The sequence below is a fragment of the Papaver somniferum genome, chromosome 1 (assembly GCF_003573695.1).
Source record: "Papaver somniferum cultivar HN1 chromosome 1, ASM357369v1, whole genome shotgun sequence".
NCBI classification, from domain to species: domain Eukaryota; kingdom Viridiplantae; phylum Streptophyta; class Magnoliopsida; order Ranunculales; family Papaveraceae; genus Papaver; species Papaver somniferum.
In genome coordinates this window covers 237,414,120-237,431,257 of record NC_039358.1, presented here as the reverse complement: position 1 = coordinate 237,431,257, position 17,138 = coordinate 237,414,120, and positions in this window count along the sequence as shown.

The following is a 17,138-nucleotide window of genomic DNA, read 5'->3' as shown; positions in this document are numbered from 1 at the left end:
ATACTTGAGTAGAAACAACCCACTCTTTGTAACAGCCAATGGTCTATAATGATAAGCAAATGATTCTTTTAGAGTTATACTGAATTCCTTACACCAGCTCCATGACTCGTCCCTGCTACTGCTAGCTGCAATACTCTTCTTCGACGATGCCTTCTTAAAAGTCCATATATCTAAACATTTAGGAGAGCTCTCAATTCCACAGCCAGTGACACATAACCAGTCTCCGTATGATCCGAGAATATAAGTGAACCGATAAGTAGGCGCGCAAAAAGGTGCTGCTGGGAGGGCATGGAACTTTTCATCTGACAAATTGAAGGCCATTATGTCTTTTCCATTCCTACCTAACCAGTAAATAGATCCATTAGCAAAGACACCTTGTTCATAAACCAGCTGGTGAGAACCCCATTATTTCTCCACCCATTACCACCACCAAGAGTATATACTTGTACATCTCTTCTACCATAAAAATCGTTGTATAATATTCTAACGACCTTGTACTCTCTAGTTTGAGAACTGTAACCAAAACCACTATATATTCTACTAACATCTTGGTAGTCATTATTTTCATTATATCCCTGAAGGTATAAATATTCTCTAGTAATGGGATTAAAGATATGAATTGGATCGGGAAACCAGTCTTTGCTAAACAAATTAAACCATTGCAAGAACTGATTTTATGCTCCCGTAAGTTGGAAGGTGAGGATGGTTGATCGATTTTATTGTGTTTTGAATGCACTGCTCATTCTGATTAGTATTATTCTCATCAAACTCTCCATAGTGAAGTGGGTGACATGGTTTTACTGACTTGAGTAAGAAAATAAGACCTACGCTACTTACCTTTGAAACAGCATCATTGTTAAGTCGATTATGATGATGGTGAGTGAGTCGCAAGTACACCGCAGGAAGATCACGCCATGTTTTGCATACTTGACGACATCGCAAGACTGCATGAACTGATAGTCGAGAAAATATGTCATAACCCGCCGGGCCTAGGGACAGACTTTAGGTGCTAGAATCCGCCAAATGCGAAATCAACCCGTACAAACTCACGGGTTTCCTACCAACTCGCAATTTAAGTTGGCTCTTCTTTGATGCAATTTCTCGGGGGTGTTCTCTTTATTCTTCAATTACTGTGAACATGTGATAATGAGTGGTTAATACTGTGAACATGTGATAACGAGTCCGATTCCTTGTTAGCAATTCGACAAATAATTCGCTTTTTCAATAATCCCTTGTAAAATGACAATAGTCCCACACCACTAGAATCTGCATGACCTTTCGCATAATTAACTTAAGGGTTAAGTGGAAAAATGTTCCAAAATGGATTCCAAGGTTGTGAAAATGCCCCAGACGTTAAGGAAAGATTAAAATGTCCCGCTCCGTTAGATTTCCCGTTAGAGAGAGTTAAGTAGTTGAAATTGCCCTTCAGGGTACATTGTTCATAATTCAGGGTTCAGTGTTTAAAATTCAGGGTTTAGGGCTTAGGGTTCAGGATTTAGGATTCAGGTGGTGGTGGTGATAATGGCGGTGGTGGTGGCGGTGATGGTGGTGGTGGCGGTGATGGTCTTAGTGGCGGTGGTAGTGGAGGCGGCTGTGGTGGCGGTGGTGGTTGTTCTAGTCGTAGTTGTGGTGGAAGCGATGGTGGTTGGTGGTTGTTCGTTTGGTGGTAGCGGTGGTAGTGGCGGATTGGGGCGTTTTGATTAAGAAGGATAAAAATGGAATTTCAAAACTCCGTTGACCGGTCAAGATGCCAAATTTTGATCAAAATGCCCCAAAACTAACAGAATGGTGCATTCTAATCTTTTCCCTAACGTCCGGAACATTTTCACAACCTAGGGGTCCATTTCGAGACAGTTTGCCACTTAACCCTTAACTTAAATATACCATGGAAGGACCGCTCCACTCATTATCGATCGGTGGGATACGACTATAATTGTAGGATATAGACTGCTAGTGTAGATACCAAATATATCATAGACACGTGGCAGTAGATTAAAGTTTCATCAACTTACAACTCTACATCAACATACACTACAACTTTCTATGTTAGCTTAATTATTAAGCTAAGGGTAATATGGTAAATGTCTTTGTACCTCTCTCCTGATATAAAGGAAGAGATTAGGGTAGAAGAAGGGATCGTCTCTTTTTGATCAGTTTGACCTCTTCACTTGCAGAACTCCTCTTTAATGGAGCCTCTTCTTACACACTTAATAAAATCACTAACCCGTGGACGTAGGCCTCAGTATGCCGAACCACGTTAAATCCGTTGTCAACATTTCAGTATCTCTCACCTCTTTCTTCTTACATTTCATTGATCATTCTACTGTTATCATTTTCACCATTAAATCTGATTTACTTGTGGCACTAGATTTTTAGCAGCCACAATTTGGCGCTAGGAAACTGGGAGAGATGTTAAAGAATTTATTTCTCCTGTATTTTATTCAAATCAAGTCTATACCAGTGAGGGATCTATTCTCTTTTCTTATGCTTCAGTGAAGAATTTACATCGATGTAAAAAATCAGATATCACCAAATCTATGAAGATATCAACAGATCTAAACACCATCCCTATATTGTTTATTCCTCATTAAAAAAAAAAGAAAAAAGAGAATCCTAGTAATTGACAGTCGTTTTACGCTCTGTCAAAAGTCGTCAACCAACCCAAATCTTGATTTCTTAATTTGGAAATAAACTAAATTCGACAAAACCCAAAACCTAAAATTGAATTTTCATCTTCCACACAGAGAAGAAAAAAGAAAACGAAAAAGGTGGTCCTGATCTGAATTCATCATTCAATCATGGCGATAAGAGCGACGGTATCTAGATTTCCAATAGATGCTGATGCTCAAGAAGCAAGGGGATTACAATGGGGTGTTATAGTATCACCATTTTCACTTACAGATGAAAATGGTATTGCTCCTGTTTATGGTAACGAAGGTCATCTTCTACCAAGATCTCGAAATTCCAGTTGATGGATCTGAAGAAGAAGCTATGCAAGCTCGTCCAGTTTATGTTGCAGCTGTGGATTTGTCTTGAAAGTAGAAGTGTACGCAGTTGGAAACCGACGTACAGAGAATCACGATGCCACGGAGAAGAAATCGGACACTCCAACCACGCAGCACTAGCAACGCAGAGAAATTTGGACCTTGCAAGTCGCAGCCGAAGAAAATAAAGTTACATAAGCTGCGTTGTTAAACTTTAGCTAATCTTTTGACATTTGTGAAACCGCAGGCATAGATATGCAGATGCAAGCTTCATTCCCGCAGTTAAATCTCTGAATCCTCGAAATCCGCTGCTCAAGTCCCTCCTTGAAGCTTCAGTTCCGCTGCTCAACTCCCACTCCGAAGCTTAAAGCCCGATGATCAACTCCCGCTCTGAAGCTCAAATTCCGATGATCAAATCCCGCTCCGCAGCTCAATTCAACTCCGAAGCTTCAGGACCGCTGCCAAACTCCCATTCCGAAGCCTCAATCCGGAGACTCAATTAGAAAGCTTCAATCCGCAGACTCAATTCCGAAGCCCAATTCCGCAGATTCAATTCCGAAGCTCAACTCCGTGGTTAAATTCTGCATCTCAGGTTGAACTCCCCAGATTCAATTCCTCAGCTCCAGCTCCGTAGGATATCACCCAGCGTAATCACAACCTCCTCGCAACAGATAAGTTTCATTTCCTTTTTCGTTTCATTTGATATAATTTAACATGGTTTGTTCAATCCATGTCTCTACTCTGTATGGATTATCCGCTCATGTGTGAAATGATCCACTCTTCCAATACATTTTCTTGTGTACCCAAAGGCTGCAGGTATGATTTTCCTTTTGTGTGACCTAAATAACAAATTGTTTAGTCACACCTGAACTTGTATGCTTAACATGTTTGGTAAAATGCTTAGCCGAGCCACTAGTATGGTTTTAAGTTTCACATCCTCTGCTTAGGTCTAATTCATGTTCAAATACCATCAACAAATTGGTTTCCGTTTTTTATATCTAAATTAACTAATCATCTTGATCTTATTATAGTTTTACGACTTAAATTTAGGCTCTTAAATCAACGGATAGTTGCTATTTGAATCTTGTTTGGTGGGGCATTGAATTCAGTAAAGACTCAAGAGAAGCTCTGCGTTGTCACCGCGGCTAAAGAAAAGAAGCTGCATCACCCATGAGATAGTAGTTGATTGTGGAAATGATAAGCTTTACCTAATTCTTTAAGTTTTAATTCTGGGTTCACTTATTAACATGCCTATTTTGGGTTTTTAATTTGGATTATTGATTTGTAGGCTCATCTCAGAATCAATGGATGATCACTACTCGTACAACGTTCTGGAAAGCAGAAGTCGAGAGTTTGCCAAATGACATTTCACACCACATATACAGATAAAGTCCTTCACTAACTCATTAATCTTTGATACATTCCATCGTTTTGTTTCATGAAAGTGCAGAGGAAGAAGTGAACTGTTAACAAATTATTTCTTAACTAATGATTGTTCCTGCTTTATATGTTTAACCATTTGCACTAACATTTATTGCAAAAGAATTCAGTAACACATGGTGGGAGCAAGCATTGGTTTGATTTTTGAGTGTTCAAGTTTCTTCATTCCTTGTCAATTCACTCTATACAAATATAAAAATTGTATTTTTGTAGCAGTGCTACCAACGAAATTAGGTGATACTTATGCAACACCAGTTTACAATAACAAGGGGCAGCGAGAATCAAGCTACACGTGTACACGGACTCGCAAAAGTGCCAAAATTTGATGAGTTTTAATTTCCTTCTCTTTTTGATTTTAAGGATTATAAAAGACTTCACCCAAAAAGTGACAGAGCATCATAACTAAGGAAGGAGCAGTAACATTTTTGGTGCGAACATGGATGAGAACAACCTGGCACGCAATTGTCCCATTAATACACTCTCATCATGGAGGACTTTGGCCTATATATTCCCAGTATTGACACGTTTTATCATCACTAACTGTGCCTCTGGTTGTTATTTTTATTACTACTGCTCTTACTACTAATGTCATCACTTACCTTTTGAGTTCCGCCTTTCAGTTCTTAATGCCACAGGGTGCAGTCCTCAATGCCACAAAGAAACCAGACCGTAGAGAAAACGATAAGTGTTAGATTCTATCATTAATATTTAAGGGCATTTTCTGTTATTCTTCATCTTGACATGGCAGGGGGCAAAAAGTGAGCTTTAGGCAGGCGCAAAAATGAGTTAATAGCACGTTGATTCTTAATTGGTGTATTCACTCGACAAATTTTATTGTTACCTCTTCGTTATTACTCTCTCTTTAATCTTTATTGTCGAATATCCTATTGTATTTTGTTTTTCTTGAAAGCGCAGGTTCAAAATGAGTTAATAGCAGGTTTTTCTCAACTATCTGTGCTCTCTTGACAACCTTTATTGTTACATCTTCGTTATTACTCTCTCAGTAATTATTATTGTTGCATCTACTATGGTGTTTATGTTTCTTTTTAATCTAATCTTTATTGTTACATCATACTGGGGAAAAATGCAAGTTTGTGAAAACACCAACTTCTTCTCAGAAAAGATTCCTGCTTCCGTTCTGTTCCGTCGCGCAGCCAGTAGACCGCAGATTGTCATTATCGTCTTCAACGGCAAGTTTGCATCACGCAACATAGTCACGGCCTCATGGGAACCAATAAGTTTTATTTTCTTTCTGTCTCATCTATTTTAGTTTAACATGGTTTGAGTAATCCTTGTGTCTAATCTATATGATTTATTCAATCCGTAATAAGTGTTCAATTCTCTAGCTAATCTTTAATCCGGTAAAATGGCATTTTCTGTAGCTATTCTTCTTGACAATGCTGGGGGCAAAAAGCCTTCTTCAGGAAGATGCAAAAATGAGCTATAGCAGCTGCAAAAAGAATCTAATATCAGGCTCTTCTCAACTATCTGTGCTCCCTTGACAATCTTTATTGTTATATCATACTGGGGAAAGCACTTACATGCAATCTCTCAGGACTCCCCCGTAAGTGTCTATGAGTGTATGACCGGGGGGGAGGCTTCCAGAAGAAAGAGATACCCAACATGAAACGCCTTTGGCAGATCGGCGGAACGGGTGTTTGTTTATATTGCATACGCCACGTTACCGAGAGTTTCGGATCCCCACCGCTTGGTAATCCCATGGCCAGGGTTTAGCCAGCGGGGTGACAGGTCCACACGTAACGCAAGGTAAAACCCCCTTGTGAGTTTACGAGATCAAACACTCATCCCACACTTACAGAACATGGACTTCAGCACCAATCGATGGTTCGATCCGCAACAGACAAGACATAAAGCTGCCATGTACATATGCTGCTACTGCTGAGTGCTGGACATAGCTGTTAATACCCGTCAGTCACCAGCCATTTTTGCTGCTGCACACAACAATTACGAGAAAGCATGTATCAATGAGAAAGGGTAAGACGCATTTGAGCTCTTTGTTTGCAGGTATGTTTCAGAACTTCGGTAAAGAATATGGGAAGGTATTAATACTTCGGTGTATCATATTCTTTACCGAAATTCTTCTACAGAGATCCCAATTCATTCAACAAGAGGTAATACTTCTTATTACTCCTTATAAACGGTAAAGAGTGGTATTTCTCTCTTATACTTCATACTTCTAATTGGTTATACTTCGTGTACTTCATATTGGGTATACTTCATACTTATTATTTAAGAATACTTCATGCTCATTATTGGTAGTGCGTCAGACTACTCCAAGGATTGATAATTCTTATTTCGGCACTTTATACTTCTTACGTGCAGTGTACTTCTTCAACAATTTATGCTTCTTATTTCTTATACTTCATGCTTCTTGTCGAAGAGTACTTACTTCTGAGTTTTTATTTTTATCATACTTCTATTCGTTAGTGACCATTGTTACTTCGTGTACTTCCACTCCACATACTTCTTATACGTTTCTCAATGATACTTATCTCATTACCTCTACACTCATAAAGTGCTATCAGTCGGCAAGTTTTGCTAGAATATATCCTTTATACAGAAATCATTGCTTATTATTATTAATTGTTTCCATATGGACTAATTTGGCATACGCGTGAACAAAAAAAGATGCAGGCGCCATTGGCTCCAGTCAGGACAAGGTGCTAGTACATACGAAGGAGAACTGAACTCATTCGGCTCGTACAACTGTAACAGAATGATGCAGGCAACTTAACCCAACTCACATGTGTATGCATCCTGCAAATGTTAACAGATCAGTTTCAATGTTCTTTGGTTTTGCAGGTATGTAAGCCTAGAGTAGTACATCCAGTATACCCCAAACGGCCTTCGACAGGATACTCCGTACCACCATCACTACGTGCATGTGCTATGGACGATGCAACTACAAACCTTCGCAGATTTAATCCTTGAGTCGACATTGATCAAGGATACCTCGGAATCTCGCAAAGAATGGGGGCAAGTATGTATACTCCAGCGTTAGCGTTACATTCTTCACTGTCTAATGCAGTCAAAGTGAAGAAGTGCAGCTAGAGCAGCAGAGCGTGAATCTTTCACTGGGGCAGAATCAACTCAAAACCGAAAGATAACTCCATCAATCAAAGAAAAAATAAAGCCACCTGCAGGTCAAGTTAAAACTAAGTTAATACATAGTTGAGTCGCTGAGCAGTATCGTTTGGTTTTCTTGTTTCAGAAAAACATAACCAAGCCTCCAGTACAATACAATTCAACAAAGTCTACCACGCTCCTAGCAAGACAAGTAGCACCAATGGGCAGCCATCTCCATAAGAAGTAAGTGCACCAACCTAAATCTCAACCCTTTTGGCAACATGCAGGTCTAGCCCACAACCATTTACAACCAGAAACAAGCAAATCTACACACCAGTTAAGACAGATCCACATGGACACTCGCAACAGATCTAAGTACTCTTACCTCTTGAATCTGACACAAAAAAATAAAATAATAAAAATGTTGTAGTACATATTTTCATAAAGATTGAATGGATGGCGAGTTCCATTCATCTAGTTATCATCTCTGTTCATAACGTATTGGGATGAGATCGTTACACTAATGTGTGCTTATGTGTAAGTATTGGCGGCAAAACTCTGTACTTAAGTGAACATTTCAGGGAAAAATCTCTCATCATGACAAGGAAGGGAAAAAGCAACCACCAGGGCAGCACATGATCCAGGGACAAAATTCTCTGCGCTATTGCCAAGCATCAGCGACGCGATAGTAGCATCAGACCTAGTCAAGACGAAGCACAGAGCATCAACAACATCAACTATCAAAGCAAAAGTACAGTCAAGACATGGAGATATTTTCTTAAGGATCGTTCATCAACAACCCTCAAAAAAAGGGGCAAATTGTAGATACCAAATATATCATAGACACGTGGCAGTAGATTAAAGTTTCATCAACTTACAACTCTACATCAACATACACTACAACTTTCTATGTTAGCTTAATTATTAAGCTCAGGGTAATATGGTAAATGTCTTTGTACCTCTCTCCTGATATAAAGGAATAGATTAGGGTAGAAGAGGGGATCGGCTCTTTTTGATCAGTTTGACCTCTTTCACTTGCAGAACCCTCTTTAATGGAGCCTCTTCTTACACACTTAATAAAATCACTAACCCGTGGACGTAGGCCTCAGTATGCCGAACCACGTTAAATCCGGTGTCAACATTTCAGTATCTCTCACCTCTTTCTTCTTACATTTCATTGATCATTCTACTGTTATCATTTTCACCATTAAATCTGATTTACTTGTGGCACTAGATTTTTAGCAGCCCAGCTAGGTATAATACTGTCTCAACCACATTTGTTATAGAAAAAACGACCAACACGCGCATTTTTACATTTTCTATCGAGTGGCGTGTAATTGACTGAATTGTTGGCTGAATTTCTATTTTACCTTGCTGGATAATTCATGCATTTTTGCGAACCGGAGTTGTTCCCCGTCACCGAGTTGCTAATTTGGGACCGATAACACTTTTTAAAACATGGTGCACATAAAGTTTTAACCTCCACCAATAGTTTAATTTCAAGAAACACTTAATGGGATAGAAACATTAAACATAGATAATAATATGGCGATTGGTCAACTGATTTTAAAAAGAAAAGAAGAAGTCAATATTCTCACAAATTCGGGGATACTCAAAAAAAAAAAATTTATGGAGTAATTGAAGTGCCCTTATTCAAATAGTTTTTTAATGACTAAATTACCCATTGGGTATCCACAAACATTATATTTCGATTTAAATTTTTAGTGTTAGCAAAGAAACTAAAGCAAAAAAAAGAAGAATTTTGGAAGATTTTCACTATAGAGTCTTAGAAACCCTGTCGGCATAGAATTAATAATAAACGTGGCTAAATTGGGGACTATGCCACTTAATTGGGGTCTATACATTACTTCATCTACCCAATTCACAATGATAAGGGGTGTCTAATATTTATGTAAACTACCAAAATTACCCTCAAAAAAAGTTAATATTACTAAATTATCCCCATCAATCCTTAATAAACCTAACTAACAAAAATTAGTTTTTATTTCTAACATAAAAACCGATTCATCTCCTCCTCCACTCCTTTTTTTTTCATTTTTTTCAAACCAAAAATCGTCGATGATCGACGATTCAAAAACGATTAATCGTTTCTTTCTTCTATAAAATGACGAATTTAAGAATTAAGCATGCTACTAACATGAATCATTCTAGTGACGACGATCCCGGGCTTGTTGAAGCGATTCGAAATAGAACGAGGGAAGTGCAAGAACAATCCGAAGCCTCTCGTATCGTACATGAGGAAGAAATGGGTCGAATCAGGTACTTTTCTATCAACCCAATCCTCTAAAATAGGTTTTAGTAACATGCTTTAGGTTAGAAATCGAGAATTTTGAAATCAAGAAATTTTAGTGTATACAGAATCGGCTTACGTTAGTCAGGAAGTAAACCGATTCTTATTTGAAACGGATTATGTTCATAAACTTATAGTTTGATTGTTCTGTATGTAGAAAGGAATCGGGGAACGTTAGTGTATAAATAGCCCGATTATTGTAGCCAATCTTCTTGGATCTTATTTTGTTGGAATCAGATTACATATGTCTTGACAAAAACCGATTGTTTAGTTCAGAAACGAACTTTATTTGTATATCGAGTAAACCAATTTCAGGAATCGGTTTACATTAGCACTTGAAGAAACCCGATTGTTAATTTATATGTTTAGAATCAGGTTTCATATATATATCTAGTAAACCGATTATATACACTGACTTCAAAAAAGCAATCTATTCAATTGTTTTTTGTTGCTTAAATCCGTATTCTACAGGCAAAAAAATCAAGCCGAAAAGAAATATAAGAAGAGAAATGACCATGCTACTCCTAAGCCTTTGGAACCTCGTCGAAGAGGCGGTAAAAATTTGAATGCTTCCCACCGAAGTAAAGATAAAGGGATCAACATCAACGACCCACCACCGACAGCCGAGCAACCAACCCATGAAGAATCTAATCCCAAAACACCAACTAACCAACTGACACAAGAAGGTGATGAAGAAGAAAGTGATGAGAGTGAAAGTGATGGAGAAAGGTGGTGGCAAAGAAGGTGATGAAGAAGAAAGTGAGGAGAGTGAATGTGATGAAGAAGAAGGTGAGAATGAAAGTGATGAAGAAGAAGGTGAGAAGGAAGTTGATGAAGAAGAAGTCGTTCTAGAACAAGAAGTTCAACAACAAGACCAAGGAGGAGATGCTCAACTAAAAGGTAAGAAGAAAGAAGGTCCAAAGAAGAACAAAGGTAACCACATGCCCGACGAGCTGAAGATGTTAGCTCGCGGCCCTGATGATCCACCTTTAGGGATACCAGGTGATGGAGGAAATGTGTTATGGGGTTACAAAGGCAGTTGGGCCGGCGTCGTCTACAATACCATAGTAAGTACCTAAACCTTGTGGCATGTAATGTAAACATTATTATTCGTGTAGTGTTTTGATTGTTATCCATCGTGGTTGGTGCAAAGTTTGGGGAGCATGATGAGGATGATTCTGAGGAGGAGGAGGATGAGGAGGAGGATGATCCAAAGAAGAAGAAAAAGAGATCCCCTACCGAAAACATGTCTGAAGGGGCATCGAGCAGCGCTCAATCTAGTAAACGAGGACACGGTAGACGTGGTGGGGATGTTCATGAATAAATGGTTGTATTCATGTTTATGTCTTTGGATAATTATGGAGTCAAAACTTATGTCTTGTCTTAAACTTATCGTCGAATTATGTTTGGTTACACTCGTAATCTATGAATGACTTAATCTGGTTTCTAGTTTATGAATGACTTAATGTGTTTGAAAAAAATGGAAGATTCTAGCATTTTTCTGTCAGAATCGGTTTTTATGTGCACAAATGTAATCCGATTTCTAAAAAGGAAAGTTTTGTAACTTTTAGAATCGGTTTACATGTATAAATATGTAATCCGATTTTTATGAAAAAAGTTCTGTAACTTTGTCAATCGGTTTACATGATTTGATATGTAATCCAATTATCATGAAGAAAAGTTCTGTAACTTTGGAAATCGGGTTACAAACGCACTAACATAGACCGATTGTTGAGAGGCACAATTTATATGATTTTGTAAGGACACAATCGGATTATGTGAATATACCTAAAATCCGATTGTTCGACTTGAATTTGAAAAAAAATAGCCGTTAAGTCCTTATCTATATAAGAACAACCTCTTTCAGCCACTCCCATATCACACATTTAGCCTAGAAAATGGAATGGGAACCTCATGAAGATTTGTGTCTCGTTAAATCGTTTGCTAATACGTTCCGTGAACGTCCGAATGAAATCTATTCAATGTTTTGGAAGAGAGTTAAACAGTTCTTTTATGGGCGTACCGGGAATCCCAACAACCGCAAATGGAGAGACTTGGCATTTCGATTCCAAAACATTAAAGGGGCAATGCGAGAGTACGTAATAGTTAGAAATATGGTGTACCACTATCATCCAAGAGCTCCTCTTAGGTAAAAAGTGAGTAATGCTATCATTTTTATACCCATGTCAACTACACTAGTTTCACATACTAACATATAAGAATTCATTAAATTTCAGTTGAAACGGTTCAACGGGCTATGGGAAAGAAAGTTCATTCACCACAAAGAATATACGACGTTGTACCGACGTGCTCGGAGGTTCATTGATGAGCATTTGATGTGTCAAATCTAGAATTCCCATACTGAGTCATATATATATGTAGTGGGATAATTTCCTAAACTATGTAATGAATATTTTATTTCTGAAAATAAGGCATAATGGGTTTACATTTGCATCACAAAAACCCGATTTTAGGAATCGGTTTATGTGGTTATTGATTAAAATCCGGTTCTGGGTTTACATCTTCCTAAGCGTAAAACTCCACCCAGAATCGGTTCACAAATTCACTTACATAAACCGATTCTGGATCGAGTAAAAATTAATTTTTTTTACAAGTTTTGATTCTCGATTAATGAAAGTTAATTTCAGGATTAACTTGATTAAACATTATTTAATAATCCAAATTAACACTAATTTAATAAGGGTATATTGGGTATTAATATAAATATTGGATAAGAGGTTTTTATTAATATTCTCCTAATGATCCTATTTTGTCATGTAGTTATAGGCTCCAATTAAGTGGTATAAGTCCCAATTTAGTCAGGATAATAAAGCAATACGGACTGTTAACATGATAAAAAAAGGGCAACAGTTAGGTCAGTATCGCATTCATCCTACAATGCAATACCGACTCAACTGTCAGCATTGAACTCATCATGAGGGCAACACCGACTCAACAATCGGTATTAAACTCATCAACATAGCAATGTCGACTAAGGCCCTGTTACTCAAGGGTTAATAGAAACATCCCTCCTCAAAAAAAAAAAAAAAAAATCTCCTTCAATCACCCTTCAATACCCCAAATACGGTAAGATTAAATTTTAGAATTTGATTTTAGATTAGAAGGAGAAGGATTTTGAGAGATTTTAAGGTCTAACAAACACACACAGTTTGAACATCTCTCCCCTCTACTCATTCCAATTTTACTACATACTGTCTTCAATTTATTTTTCCATCCTTATGAGCTCAAGGCAGCAGCATGACATCAAATTGACACTTGTTTGCTTTTTGTTCTCTCCATATTATATTGACCTGCTGAAAAATGTTAAAATAAAGATCTTCGATAAAAACGAACTCCGTGTTGTTGTCATAACGCTACAATTTTTATGGAACAAGAGAAGAAGGGGAAGAGAAGAGTCGTCGGTGAAATGGTGAAGGGGGATATTAAGAAAAGTACCCCTCGGTTGAAATCAAGTTCATACAATCTTGAATATCCCCAAATTTTTGGGGTGGTATTCCTCAATTGTGGGTTATTAAAAAAAGTTTAGCTTAATTGGGGGTCATCGGAATTAATTGGAAGCCATGCACTAAAGGACAAAAAAGATCACTAAAATCTAATTTGGGTCACCCCTTATAAAAATATTTTGGCTAAAATGCCCCTAAATGATTAGTGTTAAAATTTAATTAATTAGTGATAATCTTAATTAATTAGTGATAATTTTACTTAATTAGAGTTTAATTTTTTTTCCAGATTTTTTGTCTGCAATTTTTAGTCTAACGTTTTTTTTTGCCCAGATAGTATAAAAAATCGTCAAGGTATTAAAATTTTTCATTGACGACCCTCGACAGTCGTTAATGTTTAGACTGTTTAAGTGACGACTCTAAACTGTCGAAGATTCATTAATGGCGAAAATATACGACAGTTTTGGGTCGTCATAAAAATGATCAATTCCCTGACGACCCTTTGGAAGGGTCGTTACTGTTTTGGTTACGCATTTGATGACTTAAACAGTCGTTATAGACTGTCGTTAATCTCTAAAAAGAGTTGTTAGTGTATGACAGTTTAGAGTCGTTAATGTTTTGATCATGATGTATATGACGACCCTAAACTGTCGTTAATGTTGGTGAAGGGTTGTTAATGAGGGTCGTTACTTGGAAAAAACAAATATTAATCAAAAATAAAATAGTATATTCATCTTCCGATTTTTACACCCCTGAAAAATTTGGAGGCAAACAAAATTCCATGGCCCCCAATTAAAAACCATGGCCCCAATTAAGCTAGGAAAAAAACCCACCAAAGTTATGTTGTTTGATGAGGCTGTAAGTCAGATTCCTCGGGACAAATACATGTACTGGACTGAACTATGGCCATAACTCCAGAGAATCTTGCATGATTGCTAAGGTCGTAGCACCTGGGGTCGTTATAACTATCTGGAAAACGTTAAAATGACGTTATCAAATTAGACTTGTTAATTGGTACGGCCGTGCAGGGGGAGTGGAAGTTGAGTTATGTTCCCACGTAAATAACACGGCAATTACTCGTTATTTTTGCTTTTTCTTTTACCTCAGTGTCCTGATATATCTTGAAAAGTTACCTTTCAACCTAACTGAGTCTACCTTCCATCATTAATAAGTCAAGAAGGCACAAGTGCTGCGTATGGGAGCACCATTTCAAAATAAATTTTACTTTTTGTAAAAAAGTTCATTTCCGATCCCTTCTAGAACGGACTTCTACTTTTGGAAATGCTTCTGATAAGAATCACCCTGCTACTATCAATATTTTGATTTCCTTCCTTGTTTGGAGCCTAGGCATATTATTTGAGGCATACAGATTGTTGCATCTACCTAATCGAAGATTAAAGGAGTCTTAATTTGCTGAAACTACCAATTTATACTTTATTAAATATAAAAACTACCAATTTACCCTCGTTAAATCCTAATAATAAAAACTAAAATCTAATTCATTTTCGTCTCCATCTACACTTGAACCGGTTCTTCTTCTCTTCTAATTCATTTTCAAACGAAAACATCGTGGATTATCGACGACCCAAAAAACAATTAATCGTTTTTATTTTATTGTATATAATGTCAAAAACAACGCGAGTGAAGCAAGTAGTAACAAGAATTATCTTAGTACGGAAGATCCCAGAATCGGTCAAGCGACTCGAAACAAACCGAAAAAGAAAACAGTTGGGGAAGACTAACAGTCTTTGATCGCACAACAAGAGGAGGAAATGGCTCGAAACAGGTACTTTTTTATCAACCCAATCCTCTAAAGTAGGTTTGAATAATATGCAATCGCTCAAAAATTTAAAAATTTAAAATCAAAGTTTTTTAGTTGTACATGAATCCGTTTACGTTAATGTACTTATGAACCGATTTCATTTAGAAATTGTTGTTGATCATGCCCGCAAAGACTGATTGTACCATATGTGTTTTCTGGTTCGAGAAAGCTGAACCCGAATCTGTACATGTTAATGCCCAGTCCGATTTTGTTATGGTAGGGATAACCGTTTATCGGTAACTTTTTTTGGTTTGAATCAGATTATATATGTAAAGAGGTCAAGCTCGTCAACGCTATTATACCAGTCAAAAGAGGAATTAGTTGCCAGTAACTCGATTACTTTATCACAAACGTTAGTTATTAGGAATTAATCGAATAGTGATCTAGATACGAAACTAGTACCGTTAGTGCTAGAGCATTGCTCGGTTGAACTCGCAAGCGTTGGTATCTCAAGCTTGTTTGTCAAATTTAGTTGTCAAAACTGTATGTCTTGATTTCTAGTCTACTTATAGCTAAGTCCCAGACTAGGATAGTTAAGTGTAGTTGAGCTCCAGACTCCACGGCGATCATCTTACGAGACGAAGAACTACTCAAGGAACCAGTGGAACTTCATCCGACTAAAAGGTATGTGGAGACTTGAACTTATCTCCTACTCTTGAGACAAAATTCGTATAAGTATGATAGTTTTCATACATACACATTTGTTATTTCGAGCCGAGTTTATCTCGCCTATTTATTTCTCGAAATATGTGTTGGTAATCTTTTGCTTTAACCATTTTCATCTTCACCCGTGACGAAAGTCATGATGATGTTTCAATCTCTTGAAAATTTCTTTGATGACGATAGTTCTGAATAACGACTATTATAACATTATAGAAGAATGTTTCAATGATTGAAATGTAGAGTTGAGATTATGTAACCATATATGGATATAAGCACATATAGTGTGTTCGCACATTAGTGCATAAATCCATGTACCGGGAACCAAGTGTGTGCATATGTGTGCATACGGAATTGGTAAAGGAGACAGGTTGGATACGCGTACCCGTACGCGTAATGGCGGAACTTTTCCTCCCGGAAAATTCTGCTGAGTTTGTAGTTTGCAAACTAGTAAACCAATCACCTTAGGTACGTATACGGGCGGAACTTTTATACCCGAAAATTCTGGTGAGTTTGGAAAGAAAAACCAACTCAATCTGGTTTCTAAGGTACGCATACCCGTACGCGTACCCAAGATGGTTATTTTCTCAAATCGTTAGTTCATGAACTTAAACAATAAATTATAAGGAATGCAATCTTTGAAAACCGTGGAAATATTGTTCATGAATTGATTCAAATGAATCAAACCGATTTTGTTTCAATTGTTTCTATGTATAAAGACCTAAGCAATTGAAAAACTCTTCAACTAGTTCTTTTGAAGTCATTTGAACTAGTTATGAAAAGGATGATACGCTTAATATGGTAGTGCTCATAAGGCTAACCATTGGTTAACTATTTGTGAACCATCTAAGTGTACACGTCTAGGCACAATTACTCAAACCTAAATGAAATACATTTCATTTGTGTATGACAAGCTATGTTCCGATCTATCAGTTGAAAGATATTAGCTTGTATCTAATCAGGTTTTCATCTAACGGTGAATATTGAATGCTTTGTTACTAAGCTAACATTGATTGCAAACCCTGATTTGAAAACTATATAAAAGAGAACTCTAGCAACTGGAAAAACTAATCCACACACCTCCTGTGTGATACTAGTTGGTTTAGCTAGAGTCGATTCTCCTTTAACCTTAGGTTTCTTCTCGAGACCCTGTAGGTTAACGACTTAAAGACTTCATTGGGATTGTGAAGCCAGACGAAACTACTTCTCATGTAGTTGAGCGATCTGATCTTGCCATTTCTATCGTATGAGTTCAATTAAAATATTGACTTGAGATTATATCTCCGATAGGGCAAGATAAAAAGAAATCATAAACATCTTCGTCTCATCGTTTGTAATTCCGCAATATCTTGTTTCACTACCATACGATTAAG